At 40.2% G+C, this 17,384-nt stretch overlaps 1 protein-coding gene across 2 annotated transcripts in view; it reads right to left on the bottom strand.

Moving 5' to 3' along the window:
• Positions 1-14,708, bottom strand: part of Jak1 (Janus kinase 1) — a 130,265-nt gene extending 115,557 nt beyond the window's left edge. For both annotated transcript variants that reach the window (XM_046450840.2, XM_046450839.2), the window contains exon 1: positions 14,495-14,708. The gene's annotated coding sequence lies outside the window, so the exon portion shown is untranslated. The remainder of the gene's footprint in view (positions 1-14,494) is intronic.
• Positions 14,709-17,384: the final 2,676 nt, after the last annotated feature.

Consider the following 17,384-nt stretch of genomic DNA (forward strand, 5'->3'; position numbering starts at 1 on the left):
AAAAACTGTTCTGCCTTTTTAAAAATTCATTCCCAATTACTTGTTTGAAACTTGAAGCACATTTTGCCCCAATACACACTACTGTAAATGTGGTTAAGTTTCCAAGTAAAACACAAAAGACCAATTTAACACATAAAGTATATGAAACACTACACCTCTGCCCTGCCAAAAGAGCAGAAAGGTACCACAGTCAGTCAAAGAGCACTGTGAATGATTCTGTCATTTCAAAAGCTGGAGTGTGAAGGAAAGCAGATTACAGGCTAACAAAGTACAGCTAGAATCTTGAATTGGTGCTTGGAGACTTTAGACACTGAACCCAGGGACCAAGACCAAGAGCCAGGTAGGCCTGGCTTTGATCAAACCTACTTAAAATGCTAGATGCCTCTAAACATGTTATTCGATCATTCTAAGCCTGTTTATTCTCTAAATATCTGGCAGAATAAATATTCAGTAAAGAATACATTTTTAATTTGTTTTAGACTATATGGCTTTAATCTTCTTTGATATGAAAGTATACTTAACACAGCTGGTTTCCCCACATAAAAGAAAAGCAGATCTTTCAAAGTATCTAGGCAAAAATACCCAAGGAAGGAGACTGATAAGAAGTATTACACATAAGAAAAAGGCATCTGAATTAAAATAAGTTGGAAGGCAGTAAAAACAGAGGGAAAAAGACAAGCATATATTGTACAGAGGAGTCTCCCAATAAAAGAAGATATGAGGAGGGAATCCAGGGAATATCCAGATGATTTACAGGATGGGAGAAGAGAGGAGGAATAGTAAATAGTACAGCAAACCCCTACAGAGTGTTGATGCATATACATAAAACACACACATATTTTCATTTAATCCTTATACTACTCTAAGGTAGGTGTAATTATTAGCCTCACTATTATTCTTTTACAGATGAGGAAAGTGAGGCACAAAGAGGTTGAATAGCTTGCCCCAATCACTCAACTAGAAAAATAAGCCAAGATTCAAACCCACAGACTGATTCCAGATTTGGGAGCCTGAATCACTCACTGTTTTATACCCATGCTTTTATAGCTGGAATCCAACCAGTTTCCTATATCAGAAATGTATTTCTTGACGCCCGAATGCCTATAATCCCAGCAACTCAGGAAGCTGAGGTAGGAGTACTGCAAGTTTGAAGTCAGCCTTGGCAACTTATGGAGATCCTGTCTCAAATTTTAAAAAGTGGCAGCCTGGGAATGCAGAGTGGTAAAGTGCCCCTGGGTTCAAGACTCCAGTGCAAAAAAAGAACAAGAAGCAGCAGCAGTTCCTAATTTCAGTAATGTCTATCTTATAAAGTTCCCACTTGGAAAGGTATAAACATTATGTAATAATTTATAGATTTTTCTGGTGAGGTTGTAGTAGTTAACTTTTATTAAATGGTACTGGATCCCAGGCACTGTCTGAAGCTATTTCATATGTTCTACCTCACTTCGACTTCACAAAGCCTCCTTTGTGACAGCTCTATTAAGTCCATTTTACAGTTGAGAAAAACTGAGAATCAATTATGAACCAAAAGTCACAGAGCTAGTGGTGGCAGAGAACAGCTTCAGTTCCTGATATTCCCGGTTCCAAATCCAGCATGCTTTTCGTAACACCATATCTGGTATGCTTAGGCTCAAACAGGTAAACACAGGACACATTATATAACCATCAGGGAATATAAATCAACAGTAAATCTAGTTTGATTTAAAATGGCAAAATCATCAAAACAACTTTTTTTCTTTCCTCTGCTGGGGATCAAACCCTGGTAGTTGCACATGCTAGGCAAGTCCTCTATCACTGAGCTGCAAGGCGTACCCCGCTCTATAAGGTAACTTTTAATCTAATTATTTCATTAGAAAATACAAACTCTCTTTAGGAGAGTTAAATGAACCAATTGCCTTGCCCATTTTTGTTGGTTTTTAAAGGAATCCTGCTGGGCACATTGACACACACCCAGGGTCCCAGTTACTCAGGAGTCTAAGGCAGAAGGCTCACTTGAGCCCAGGAATTCAGGGCCAACTGGGCAACAGGCGGAGAGTGGGAAGGAAGGAATCCTCTCAGGTCCTCCTTCTGCTCCACAACTAACACCATCATATACTATATATATATATATATATATATATATATATATATATATATATATATATGGAGGGAGGCGCTTCTCCAAAGATTTAAAACTGCTCCAGAAACATTAGGTTAGAAAACAGGACACGAACAAGTTTCCTAGGTTTTCATTTTAAATGCCAATGTCAGGAAAAAAAAGAAAGACAAAAGAACAAGTGACAAGTCAGTAGAAAAGATTTTTTCCTTTTGTTTTTGTTTTACACCAGAGAGCCTCGGATTTGAATTCCAGCTCTGCCATTTTTAGTGTTGTTTTCTCATCTGAAAAATGATGCCATTAAGCTCCCACTCTCTGGCTATTACAAAGATTAAATTAAATATCAAATGCAAAGCACATAACCCCACAGCTGACACACAGTAAAAGCTTACTAATCACGAGTCTTATCCTCATGGCTCTCTCTCTTCCCATTTGGGAAGATGCTCAGCCCTGCCCCAAAGCACACACTAACCTACAAACTCCAAGATTTCCTCATTCTCTACCAAACCTGCATCATTATTCCCATAATGCCCTAAAGCCTTTTTGTCTCTTACTCAGGATATTTATCTATTTTACCATTCTGTGGTCACTGCAGATAGGGGAAACAATGGGCAACTATTATTTATATTTTTATTACTGCAAAAGAATTGAGAACAACTGTAAAATATAAAAGACACACAACAGAACTATTAATTAAAAGAAGGATTTAACACATATGACAATGTGGTAGAAAGACTGAGGCAGAGATTATTGTAAGAAAACTGAAGCACCAAAAACAAGCAAATAATTTAACCTTGAGTTTGTTGGCAAGGAAACATAATGAGTTACAGAGTACATTTTTCTTTTTCTTTTTCTGTTTGTAGAAGGAAACATCAATTCCTGAGAAGAACTATCAATAACTTATTGAACTTATTTAACTAAGCCACTGGCAGGACCAAAATACAAACAAAGCCTTACAAAATACTTGGTGATCTTTCACATAACTGTACCATTTTATAAAGAAATCAAGCACTTAACTTGATAAACTCCCTTCATTAAAATGTTCCCACTTTGAACTTAAAAGACCCTGTCTAGGAAGAAAAAAAGGAAAAAAAAAAAAAAAACATAGGGCAGAACATGATGCTCTAGAACACAGCATCACCCACCCACACATCATGAGGGGTTGGTGATCAAGGATATCTGAAAGGGCCTTGAAAGTTAACAGAATTTTGACAGAACATGAAACATGGGCAAAGTGCATTTAAAAAAAAAATAGAATGCAGAAAGGCATGAAAAACATTTGTAAATGTAAATATGAAATAGTGAACAATTTATTGTGACACAGAAAAGGAAAGAAATAGAGAAGAAAGCTGAAAAGGTAGATTGAAGTCCTATCACAAACTCTCTCTACTACCACACTCAGGCAAGGTTTGGATTATTTTCTATAGGCAATAGGAGATACTAAAGGCTTACAGTCAGAGAAATTCTATGACCTGAGTCAAGCTTCAGAAAGATTATTCAATATTCACCTAAAAAACAGCCTACAGGGGAAAGCAGGGAATAGAGAGACTTAGTTTAGTGATTGCTGCAACCACCCAGGTTTAAAAAAAAAAAAAGTCAGCACAAAGGCAGCGGCATTGGAAATAGATGGAAAACTGCAAAAATAACTGGAGCACCCAGAGGGCTTGGCAAACTTGGGTAAGGGGTAGGGAAAAGGCAAAGGGAGAGATCAGGATGGGTCTAAGGCAGGGGTCAGCAAACTAGCCTGCAAGCTAAAGCTGGCCTGCCCCATTTGTATAGCCAAATAAACTTACAGATTTTGCGTATTTAAATGTTTAAGGAAAAGAACTGCAGTCTGTGCATGTCCGTACATAAAATCTTATTGAACACTGCCATGCTCATTGATTTACATATCGTCTGCTTTAGTAATACTACAGCAGAGTTCCGTGGTTATGACAAATACTACCTAGCCCTTGAAGAGAAAAAAGTTTCCTGTCTTTCCCTTCTCAGGAAAAAAATTCCTGGCTGCAGGTCTAAGGTTTTTAGATTGGTGGACAGATATGGTCTTAAGAAAAACAAAGACATCATCTATTAGTAAGCTAATGGGTCAGAAAGAGAAATGGTATGGGGCAGGTAGGGGCTGGAGTTGTGGCTCAGTGGTAGAGCACTGCCTCGCATGTGTGAGGCACTGGGTTCAATCCTCAGCACCACATAAAAATAAGTAAACAAAATAAAAGAATTATATTCATCTACAACTAAAAAAATTTTAAAAAAAAAGAAATAGTATCAATTTTGGAGTAGTTAAATTCAAGGTATCAATAAGTCAGCCAGGTAAGGGGCCTGGCATGCATTGAGAAGACCATACCACCCTGGGCCAGGGCACCAGCTTTGCCCTGGCCTCACCCAGTCTTCCTCCAGATCACTACAAGGCTTGGATCCTATACACCCGTTCTCCCAGGTCTGAGCTCAGATGTCACTTCCCACACCTAAGCATTCTCCATCCATTACCTTCCTAATTTTCTATGTTGTACTTACCACCACCTGAAATTATATTATAGACATGTTTAACATCTTAAAATGTCAGAGGCCTTGCCTCTTGTTCCCCTGCGTCCCTGTGCTTACCATAGTACCTGAAACTGCTCAGCCAGTATTTGAGGAGGTAAAGAGCAGAGAGGAAGGAAAAATGAATAAAGGGACAACTGAAGCTCAGGTTAAAAAGTGGATCATCTGCAAAATTTTAGAAACAAATGAGATATGCCATTCACAGAACCTTCAGGAAAGTTTCACTGGGATAAGGCAAAAAGTGAGAGAAAGAGAAGACACCCAAAAAGAAAACAAAGACATAAAGAGGAAAAAGGGAAGTACTTACTGTGTCTCAGAAGCCAGAGCGCTATGGGGCTGGGGATCGTCTGCCAGGAAGCAGGTTTTCAGAAAAGGGGTGTCAAAATGTGAGAACAAAAAGGTGATCTCAAGGAAGCAGTCTCAAGAGTACGAAGGTGGCAGTCAGTTAAAGAATAAGTGGTGGGAGGAAGTGAAAGCTTTCAAGGCATTTGACAGCAGAGTAGAGGAAGTAGAGAGAGGAGAGCCAAGGCGCACCCTGAGGCAGCAGTGAGGAAGTGGGATCCTTCTTTCTTTCATAGAATGACACAAATCTGATCATGGTAGTGCCCGGTTTAAAAGTCTCCATCTTCCCCCACTGCATTACGAGAAAGCCCAAAGAAATATGGCCCCTAATGGCTTGCCTGATAGCACTTACAATGATCCCGCCTCTCAGCAGCCTGCATCCTCTTCCTCTCTGTTCCAATTGCAGGATATTGGCCCTACTGCAGGTCCTTGGCACATGCTGTTCCCTCTGGCTAGAAAATCTCTTCCACTCATCAGATTTCAGTGTACAAAAATCCCTTCTTTTTTTTTAATATTTTTTAGCTGCCAAAGCATTTTTTTTTACTTTATTTATATGTGGTGCTGAGGATTGAACCCAGAGCCTCACACATGCCAGGCAAGCGCTTTACCACTGAGTCACAACCCCAGTCCCAAACCCCTTCTTCTTAATGTTCCACCCTTTTTTTTTTTTTTACAACCAGCTGGCCAGCTCTTCTGATACATAGCATATCTGTAACAAAAGGCTGCACAATTGTGGAATTGTTGTATTTTCTACTAGCAAGGAACCCTTCTGAGGGCAGAGCCACAACTATCTTATTCTACCATATATATGGTCTACAGATAGTTGTTGAATACAGGAATAAAAAAGAAAACCTAAGAGTTGGTGTTTTGTTAATCACAATCAATTTGTGTGTCATAAGTGGTCAATTTACTACATCCGTCAAGGGGGCTTAAAATTTATTATATTCAGATGTATCTGACCTCTGACATCCCCCTACTTCTAAACAATCTAGGTTGTAAAAAAATAAGTTAAAAAGGTAACATTCTCTGGAGTCACCATCATACATCAAACACATTTCACAATAAGATAATTGATACACAATGATCAGTGGACTAAAGTTTTACAGAATGGCTTTAACTGAACAAAATTAAGTAGTATATTAAATTCTGGCATTATACAGAATTTTTTAGTCTATATTATACAAATTAACCCTAAAATGGGTTTGGAGATGTATGTATCAAGACTATCTGCACTGCTTGTGATCCATCAAACTAGTTTACTAACAAAAATTTTCACAAGAAGATATACATTGAACAGATTGTTTTTTCTCTTTCCCTTCTCTTACCATAGCTTGAAAGATTAAATTGTACTAATTGAAAAATTGATATGAATTACAGTCATCCATTCTGAGAAAATTAAGTGTGCAAGCAAGCCTACAAATAGAATTGTTTAACTAATTAACTTGTAAGTTCTAATACCCTTAAGTCCTTTAAAACAACATTAAAGACAAATGAGAGTTGTATTAATTACTAGTTATTCTTATCTAGTTATGCTTTATACAGTCAAATGAGTCAGTTACCCATGGAATATGAAAATAAGAGATCTAAGTTTCTTTTTGTTCACCTTTTTACAGTTCAAGTAGAATTCACTATACACTGTCCCTCCACAAATCAAATTACAGAGCCTCACTGTCTTTGTCATTCTCAAATGGGAAGACAAAGATACAGCTAAACCCTTCACTGTCAAAGCTCTTGGAATGAAAAAGTTATCAACAGTCATTTTCCAACCACGAAGCAACTACTGTTCCTCAGAGTAAGAATAATACTCAGAACCAAGAAACCTGTTCAACATAAATACCACTAAGAAGGAAATGTACTTTAAGTATGCAAAATATATACACAGTTAAGAGGAAGGACTAACAATACAATTTTAGATTTTGGGTAAATCTTGCTTTAAGAAAGGACAAAACGTAAATAGAAATAGAAGTTTTTTATATTTATATATATTTATTTATTTATTTCAGTTTCCAGTAAAGGTTGCTCTACAATTTCTATTTCTGTTTACGTTTTGTCCTTTCTTTTTTTTTTAGAGAGAGAGAGAGAGAAAGAGAGAGAGAAAATTTTTAATATTTACTTTTTAGTTTTCGGTGGACACAACATCATGTGGTACTGAGGATCGAACCCAGCGCCCCGCGTTATGCCAGGCAAGCACGTTACCGCTTGAGCCACATCTCCAGCCCTACGTTTTGTCCTTTCTTAAAGTAAGATTTACCCAAAATCTAAAATTGTATTGTTAGTCCTTCCTCTTAAGTGTGTGTGTGTGTGTGTGTGTGTGTGCGCGCGCGCGCGATGAGAATTCTTTTAAAATCCTATAATTCCATAAGCAGCAAAACTCATTGGAGTACTACCTGATTTATAAGATTTTTAATTTCCACACAACTCAGAAGACAACATTTTACAATCAGGTATGCCTGGTGCCTCTCTGCCAGCAACCCACCATTTCCTAAGTAAACTGAATCAGTGAAGGCAACACAGTATCTTTATATTGACTTTCCCAGAAAGCCTAATACATTCCTACCAAATTATATACCTTGGATGGCATTTAAAGTTAAATAAAAGCACCTTTGTTTATCGGGTTTTTTTTTCCTTAAAAATAGAAGAAAGTCTAATTTAGTACTTTGAGTGCTGTCTAAATAATTAATGCTTCTAGATTTGAGAAACTGTCTTAAGCACCAAAACTTTTTTGATTTACTCATTTCTAAATAAAGCATTTCTCACATAGATTAGCTCAGTTATAATTTTTGTCTTGCATCTACTGGGTGATACTTAACATCTTGAAATATTCTGAATATACTTTCAGCTTTTTTTTTTTTTGGTAACTGACACAAAGCATACATACCAATCTTTAAACAGCTAACATACTATGTGACCGGCACCATTCCAAAATCTTTAGGTGCAGCCATTCAATCCTCACATCAATCTTACAGAGAGGTACCCTTCACTGTCTGTAAGGACATGGGGATTACTTGTTCACTTCCTCATAGCCATGACCAAACCAGTCTGGGTCCAAAAGCAGATCATAAAAAAACAAGGAAAGAAATAAGGCTAAGATCATAAAAAACAAGGAAAGAAACAAGGCTAAGATGCAAAAATTTCATCTGTTTTCTACCTAGAGGTATAAAAATCAACCTCAGTCCCTACAGCTGGTTCAAGTTATTACTGTCTCCTACACGGCCACAGCACCTCTTTTCAAATTTCAGAGGTTTTCAATTCACTCTTAAGTAACTCATTTCCTGAAGAATTAAAATAAAGATCCTTCACTTGTTTTTCATTCTGAAGAAAACCTCTTCCTTGAATTGTCCTGTAGAAATTCCCTGACAGCAGCTTCTTATTCAGTCCCCATCCCCTACTTGTACATTTCCTTCCCATTTCTTAAATGAGGTGTATGAAATGGCCCTTTTCTGCTAGAGATCTGAACTCTAACTTCATTTCATGCCGTGTGTCTTATTCTAAATACTGGGGACAGTATCATCACCAACATCAATTACCATACTGTGTGGTGATGATAACAACTTCAAATTGCTATGGTGTTTACAATGGTTTGCCCTTCCGCTAAATGCCCAAAAGTGTTTCATTCTTTTTTTTCCCCCTTAATTTTTAGTTGTAGTTGGACACAATACCTTTATTTTATTTATTTTTATGTGGTGCCGAGGATTGAACCCAGGGCCTCGCATGTGCTAGACAAGCACTGCACCGCTGAGCCACAACCCCAGCCCCAAAGAGTGTTTCATTCTTAAGCTATGATTCTACTTTTCATAAACTTATTCCCCATTCACAGCTAAGATAAAAATTAACACTGCTAGCCTGAAGATGTGCCTTCCTGAATTCATCCTCTTGATCACTGTCTTCTCTCAGGCTTGTTGTATTTAGCAAAATAGTTTTAACTCTACCACAAGGAAATCATATAGGAACTTCTTGACATATTTTGGCTCTAAACATTTTCTGTTTCTTGGCAGTCTTCTGGATAGTTGATAAGTGGTGGGTAAATAAAGCATTTTCTGTTGTGGGGAGAAGGAAAGGGTAGCACAATGGTTCTACAAAGCTGGCCCTTTGAAGAACTTTCAGTGTTTCTTCTCATTCTTCCATCTGCTAATGACACACCTGAGCTCCAAAATTTAAAATGGCTTCTAATCTTCCCTATTCATTTATTCAACACAGGCCATGGTCCTGACCTCACACTGCTCACAGACTTGTGGAGAAAGTCAGTCTTCTCAATCCGGCACCACCCTGCAGTCCAGCTCGACCTCCTCCTGCTCTTTCCTAAGTGGTCCTTGCTCTAGTCACAGAGGTTGCTTCCAAGTTTGCCATATGTACCATATACATGCCCACCTTCATGCCTCAATTCATGTTGCATGTCTGCATAGATTTTTTTTCCCCACCTCTAAACAAGGAAACTCCTACTCCTCCTTCAAGGACCCATTCAAATGAAGCCTCTTCATAAAAGCATTTGAGAAAGGCTCCAAATAGAATTTAGCTCTTTTCAAGGGTCCTGGTGGTTCTAATTTTCACCTCTACTACAGCATTACCTACACCGTGTTATAGCTACAAAGAGCAAACTTACTTCCATTATAAACTGTGCCTAATCCATCTGCCAGACACTTCAGAGGTACCAAGAGACATTTGTGCATACAAAGAATAAATTAATCCGTAACTTAAAAAAAAAAATATTTTGAGAGAGAGAGAGAGAGAGAATCTTTTTTGTAGATGGACACAACACAAAGCCTTTATTTTTATGTGGTGCTAAGAATTGAACCCAGGTCGCGCCCCTGCTAGGTGAGCGCTCTACCACTGAGCCACAATCCCAGCGCCAACTTAAAATTTTAAAAAGAGAACAATAACAAAGAGAAACTACTCCTTAGTTCTCAGACATCAGTGGAGTGCTCTGAAGGCTTCTAGGAAACAATCTACAATAACAACATAGGATTTACTCATCTGTATAACCTGCAACTTCAAAGCTCTGCACACGCTCTCTGAGGTCTTCCACTAGACATAGCTCTTTCAGGGCAGAAATTTTTACCTGTTTTGTTATATTTATTCACTCTCTGACAGTTGTAGCAAGAGTTCAGTAAGCATTTACTGAATAAATAAATAAATGAATAAAATGCTGTGTGAATGTTACTGTTAAAAAAAGTCAGTAATAGATTAAAAATACCCCAACAAATACCCGCTATCTTCTAGCCAGAGTAAACTTATAAGAAATTTTCCTTTTGCTTCTGAAAGTACATCTTGCCTTGGAACTGGGCAATTTACTCAGCACCAAGGAAGAATGTGTGCCCACAGCCAGCTGCAAAGAATCACAGATCATAAAACCTTAGAAGTGAAGGTATCACGGAAATGAGCTTAATGTTTTACGCATTCTTATGGCCTCAAACTGCCAAAAATGCTAATGTACTTCAGAGGAAAGAATACTCAAAGGAATTAGTTTCCTGCCCCAGAAACCCAGTCATTTCAACATGGCAGATGCTTAAAACCCCATGTTACCAAAGCATTTTTTAAGACAGGAAGCAACAGTGGCATACCTAGCTGAGTACTGGGGACAGCAAGGAGAGAGGAAGCAACAAACCAAACATGAACATGCTTGGAGGTTAACATGAAATATATAAAAACAATGAGCCAATCTCTCAAATTCCTCCTATAATTTACCTTTGCAACTTTTTTTTTTTTAAGGCAATCAAGTCTATGTGGCCCGGCATGCCCTAAACTCCTGGGCTCAGGAGTTCCTCTTACCTCAGCCTCTCAATTAGCTGGGATTGTAGGCGCGCACCAACACCTGACTTGTATTGTAACTAATTATTAAAACAGAAAAAAGGAAAGACATAAAAACAAGTAGTACCGCCCTTGGTCACCAGGTGCTCTTCCTATTTCCATTATAACTCTTTTCCCAATTTTAACCACTCTTATAGGAAAAAAGGGTAAGGTGATTGTCCTTAAATGGAAAATAGTGTAAAGCATGGATGATTTTTTTCCTCTACTTGCCACTTTCCAATATTTCTACAGTGTGTCTCCCACTGGTAGCAACGAGAAAATAAGCTTATTTTAAAAAAAAATACATAGCTAAGAAGTTTGTGTTCTAACAATAAGAAAAACAATAATTACACTAAATAAACTCTTTATCCCAAAAAGATGAATAATCAATATTAAACCATTTATCCTGCTTTTTCCTCAGCATACTGTCTCAACCTCTCAACTCCCAACATATCTAACAATTTATTCATTTGAAAAAAAAAACAGCTTTGGGCTGGGGTTGTGGCTCAGTGGTAGAGCACTTGCCTGGCATGTGTGAGTCACTGAGTTCAATCCTAAGCATCATATAAAAATAATTAAATGAAATAAAGGTATTTGTCCATCTACAACTAAAATAAAAAAATAAAAACAGGCTTTCTTAAAAAAAATGAACTTCATAATAGCTACAACCTGTGTGGCTGTTCAGTTTTCACGCACTATATGTACATTATTTACCTGATTTTCCTCAACAATTCTGTGAGACAACTAAAGTGGATATTTTTATTTCCATTTTCAGATGAAGAAAATAAGTACCAGAAGTAAAAAGATTTGCCATGATAGGAGTTCAGCTCTTCCGGATTCTCACCTGGTACCTCAGGCACTATGGACATTTTAAGCCAGATAATACTTTGTTGTCAGAGGCTGTCCTGTGCCTTGTAGGATATTTAGCAGAATCCCTGGCCTCTACCCCCTAGAAGCCAATATTACCACCCCTCTTCCCAAATTGTAACTACCAAAACCTCTCCAGAAGTTGCAAGTACTTCTTCCAGTGCAAAATCATACCAAAGTGAGAATCAATGGTCTAAAAGAATCTGCAGGGTTCCTTCAGGCACCTCAATTCTATAACAGAGACAACACCACTGAGCCACACACATAACAGACACAGAATATTCATTTTCTTAACTAATTCCCTAGTTGAAAGAATTTTCTTAAATGCGCAAACAAGCAAAATAAAGTTCTTTGCACAAATATGTACATTTCCGACAATAAACCTTCTAATGGCATATTATTACCTAATTAGAACATAATGACTATCCAGAATGATATGTGTATTTAAAAGGAAAAAACATTTACCATAGTAACATAAAAATTAGAAAAAACTACTTTATTAATGCAGTTATTTTTATGTAGTGTTTTCTCTATAAAAATGGTAAACTTGCACAAGTTGCTTCTTTTGGCTTCCTGTCCAAATATATGTTACTTTAAGGCATTCAGAAGAAACTGATAATTCAGAACATAATTTATCATTATAGTTATAATTTAAATTATTATAATTTTCAGTCTGCTACTAAAATCACCAATGCTTGTAAACTTAGAATCTAAACTGGCAGACCTCACAAGCCTATTTAGAAGCCCTCAGACTGTTTCTTCAAGAAAATCAATCCAAGTCTACTCCTACAAAAGCAGCCCCATCCCCAAAATTCCTTATGTTCACTAGTTTTTTTATCAAATGCATACATTCAAAAGATTTTATATTTTAACATCTTAAATCTGTAAAGGATGGATACCGAGTAATCAGAGGTAATTACAAGTATAGCATTAGGCAAATTGACATTAAAACTGCCTAAATTACACACACACACACAAAAAAAAAAAAAAAACTTAAATATAGGTATGTTTTGAAAAACAAACTATTTTGCCAATGCCTAATTTATTTACTCTCATCATTTCCCAATAGTAGTAAGTAATGAGTATACTATGGAACAGAAAAAAGTTTAAACTAGCAGTATTCTATGTGGATTGTTAACACCAAAATCCTGGTACAAAAAACAAACAAACAAAAAAAAAACCCAGCTACATAGTTATCTAGAGAGTCTGAGATAAGGTACAATGAAAATGCTTAGTTAACACAATATATAGAATTAAGAAAAGGTAATGACTATTTCTATTCATAATGTCCATAATCACTCACCGACGATGTTCTTGCGTCTTTATGTGATCTGGATCTGTATGCGGAAGACATTTTCTACTTATTACAAAGCATACTGCACCAGAAGTGTCCAGAACCCTGGTGGTCTCCATTAGTCTTCACCACAGAGTACAAAAGAACACATTGATCCTTCAATGAAAATGATTCCCAGGTCTTGGAAAACATTAGAGTCACCAAAAGCAAAAGTGAACAGACAACACAAAATGGGGCTTTGGAAACTGAGGAACAAAAATTTAATCAATACAAAATGCTCGTCTTAATTTCCCACAGTGGCTATGTCCACACATAACTCAAACCTTTTTTTTTTTTTTTTTTTGGGGGGGGGGGCGGGGGGAATAACAAAAGACTACATGCTCACACCTAATAGTCTCTGCATTATACCATCATTTAACGGCCCAGGGCCTTCCTCCCTGACAGAAGTAACGACAATTTTATAGCACTGTAAATACCTGTCACTGAGAGAAAAACTCTATGAATTGGATTAATAGTATGTATAGTAGTGTATCCAACCAGGAGCAAGACAGCTCACAGCCACGTATCAAGGGCAGGGAGGATAGGATACCCTTCCCCACACAGGAAATCAGAGAATTTGTCCCCAGATGGGCACACAAACATCTGGCAATAATCACACCTTTCATCTAGTCTCTCTAGAGAATTCGTTCGTAAACACATATGCAAGGAGCCCACATTTCAGGAACCTTAGGAAGTGACTTTAGAAAGGTGTTTACTAGTCCCGCTGAAGCAACGTCCCCCCTTAGATACGCCAACTGGGCAGCCGCGCGCGGATGAGGTCCGAGGAGTTCGCAGACCAGTCCCAGATTCGGTTAATCAAGTCCCTTTACAGCAGAATTCGCAAATCCCTACATGGTTCTTTCTCACTGCTGCCCTTCCCTGGTCCTCCCGTCCAGGGTCATCATGTCGCCCTTCTCGCTGGCTACCTGGCGCCAGGTACCTTAACAGAACCTAGATGGGGAGGGGCGTTTCCTGAGATCCCTACCAGACCCCTACCAGACTCGAAAACCCAACACTGAAAAAGACACTTAGCTTCCGTCCAATGGCTAGGAAAAAAAAAAAAAATCTCTCACCCCACCACCCCCACCCCAGCAAGTGGGCCAGGGAGCTGGCGGTCAAGTTCTCCGCGCGGCGACCAAGGGACGTCAGACCTCAAGCCCGCGCCCGAAGCTCGGGGTGGTATAAACAGGATGTCTGACAGCGCGTTCCGGGCTTGTTTATGAAAACTTGCGGTGCGCTCGGGGGGAGGGGGTGGCGAGACTCAACCTTTCCCCTCCTGGCCCCGGGCCCCTGCCTCGCGACCTCCCCGCTGCCGCCGGCCCCGCTCGGCTGGAAATCCCCCGCCGTCCCCGCAGGCACCCGCACGCCCCACCCCGGGGTCCCGCGCGGCGCTCGCGGAGTCGCCTGCGGTGCGCGGCGCTCGGAGACACATCAAGAGCCGCGGCCGCGCCTCCGGCCAGCGTAAAACTCCGCGCCCCTCGCCAGTCGCCGAGACTGCGGCAGGCTTCTCACCACCTCTCGGTGACACTCACCACTTCCGTGTGCGCCTGGGCCGGACGGCTCCGGGTCGCTTCGCCAGTCGGGGTCGGGCGGCCGGCTCGCTAGGCAGCCAGCCGCTCGGCCCGGCGCGGTGCGCCCAGGGCTGAGGAGGGGGCACCGGGAGAAAAACTAAGACTGGGGCGCAGGCCAGCTCTGTCTACGGCTGGCGGTAACTCGGGGGCCTCCGAGGCCTGCGCTCCGCGACGCTCCCGCCTCCCGCCCCTCCCCGCAGCCGGCCACGCCTCCCACCCCGCGGCGGCGCGCCCCGCCTCCTCTCGACGTCAGGAGCGGCAGCCCCGGAAAGGGGGCGGGAGCCTAGGTGGAGGCTAGAGACCCTGAGCTTGGCCTGCCCGCCCCGCCCCCATCCGGACTCCCGCAAGCCCCGCCCCCGCCCCGTCCGTGACTGGGAGCTTTTACCATTTCTTCTAAAAACACCAATCTGGGGACTGGAGGTCAGCCTGCGTAGGAAGTAAAATTGTCCATTGAGTGACACTCCCACCACCACCGAGTTTGGAGGCCTTCCATCATGTCTTTGTACACTTTGATGCATTTATCACAGCCTTCCGTGTACACCTCTGCCCCATATCCCAACTGAAAGGAAAGTGACCATAACACTCAGAGCGACAGAGAGATCTTTATTGCAGCAGTGCAACAAAGAAAAGAGAGAAAGAGAAGGGGGGGCGGGGGAGAGCTGCGGCAGGGAAAGGTTTTTATAGCCCTTCTGCTGTGCTGCCTAAATCTAACAGGGTCTCTGGGTTTGCAAGCTGCCTTGTTGGCACAAGGGGGGTTAAGTGTTCAGCCTTGAGCGGTGGGTTGAGTGTTCAGCCTTGGGGGGGGGGGGGGGGCTTGGAGTTGGCTTGAAACAGGTGATAAAGAACCAGACAGAAGGTTTGAGTGGCCAGATCACCCTGCAGCTAACTTTGTTTGGCATGCCCTGCAGATAACTTATTCAGCCTGTCCTGCACCTAACACCAATCTTACAAAAACTAAGCTCAAAGGGCACCTGACTACTAACAAGAACTTACTTAACCAGAAAACAAATCTCGAAGATTTGATGAGTTACTTAAGATGTTCTATTTAAAGAACTCTTTGAAGGAGGAAAACTTAACTTATGTATATAAGAACAAATATTTGTTGATAGCTAATATGTGTCTAGCACTTTTCATTTGTTTCTAACATCCCTCAAAGTAAGTGTTAAACCATATTTTAACCATGCAGAGATAAAATAAGGCTAAAGTCCCTTCATCAGAGTCATGCTATAGCCAAAATTCATGCCCTATTGACCATCGATGGCAAAATTCTGACAATATAGATAGTTCTCCAATTAGTCCACTTCTCTGTATTCCCACACGTGGTCTTGAACCACAAAAACATCTTACATTGTCACTTGCATTCACTACAGCCCCACAATTCTCCATGGTAAGTTTTTAAAAATTCAAATCTGTTCCAATCATTCCTGTGATTCTAGTGACTTCCCCATGAAAATCCTTAGATGAAAATTCTCCTAGGCCATGAATCTTCAGAATTCTGCATTTTTTTAATATTTATTTTTTAGGTGTAGATGGACACAACACAGTGCCTTTATTTTTATGTGGTTGAGGATTGAACCTGGGTCCCGCCTGTGCTAGGCGAGCACTCTATAGCTGAGCCACAATCCCAGCCCCAGAATTCTGCATCTTTAAGTCCCTGCAGACTAAGACTGTCCACCTGTCCTAATTCCACTAACCATGTTGGACTGCTCCTAATGTGTTGGGGGAGGGGGAGGAATGGCAACTTAGACTGAGCAAGACATGTTGGATGTGGGTGAAAAGAGCATCAGAATCCAGATTACTAGATTTCAGGTTTGTCCTCCATCATTAACCACCTGTTTCCATAAAGCATTTCAGTTTGCTCATAAAAGTTGAACAGCAGACTAAATGATCTCCCAATTACCATCTGGAAGGAAAAAGAAAAGCTATCAGAGAAGGCAGGAGAACCAAGCAGGGAGGAAGTGGGCCCACGTACCTGCATTGTAATTGTGAGTGTTGGTGTGCCTGTCTTATCTCGCCTGTGAACACCTCAGAGCTGTTTGCATCATTGTTTAATTGGGACAATACCTTCCTTATAAGGGTTTTACTGAAAGTTAATTAAGATAATGGAGACCTGGCACATGGCTCAGTAAATCATAGTGATTCTTTTTAATCTGATCCTTAAAGAATAGGTGGGAAGAATATGAAGGTAGACAGAGACATGAAAGAACAGCATTTCAGGTGAGGAGAGGATAAAGCAAAAAGAAAATAAGGATTGCAGCAGTGAACCTATTGTGCTCAAAAGCAAATCTGCCTGCTCATTAAATGGAGTCAGGGCAGAGGGCCTTGACTGATTTAGATCCATTCTCTGTGTCAAACATTGCTGAAAATTCAAAGAAAAAGACTTCCTGCTCTCTGAATGCTCATCGTGAAGTGGAACTGACAGGCAATAATTAGTGTGATTCATGTACCCCTAAAGGTGATCACAGAGAAGAATCATCCAGTCCAATCTGGAAAAGTCAGAAGAGTCTTCAAGTAGCAGACAAGTGGCAGGAGCCAGGGAAAACATAGCATATTCAGGCAGGAATACTACATGCTTTGTAACTGAGACTAGAAAAGACGAGCTTCATGCAAAAACTTTCACCAACAAAAGAAATAGTTTGGGACTGGGGTTGTGGGTCAGTGGTTGAGCACTTGCCTAGACCTTGTAAGGAACTGGGTTCGATCCCCAGCACCACATTAAAAAAAAAAAAAAACTAAATAAACAAAGAAATAGTCTGTACTTGAAGGATTTAATTAAGTTTTATTTTAGAAGAATCACTCTAAGCAGAGGTTCTCATTCTCATCACTATTAAAATTTGTGGCTGGAAAATTT

Source organism: Marmota monax, unplaced genomic scaffold (genome assembly GCF_021218885.2).
Source record: "Marmota monax isolate L192 unplaced genomic scaffold, Marmota_monax_Labrador192_F-V1.1 WCK01_AAM20220418_F8-fsc00023, whole genome shotgun sequence".
In the NCBI taxonomy this organism is placed as follows: Eukaryota; Metazoa; Chordata; class Mammalia; order Rodentia; family Sciuridae; genus Marmota; species Marmota monax.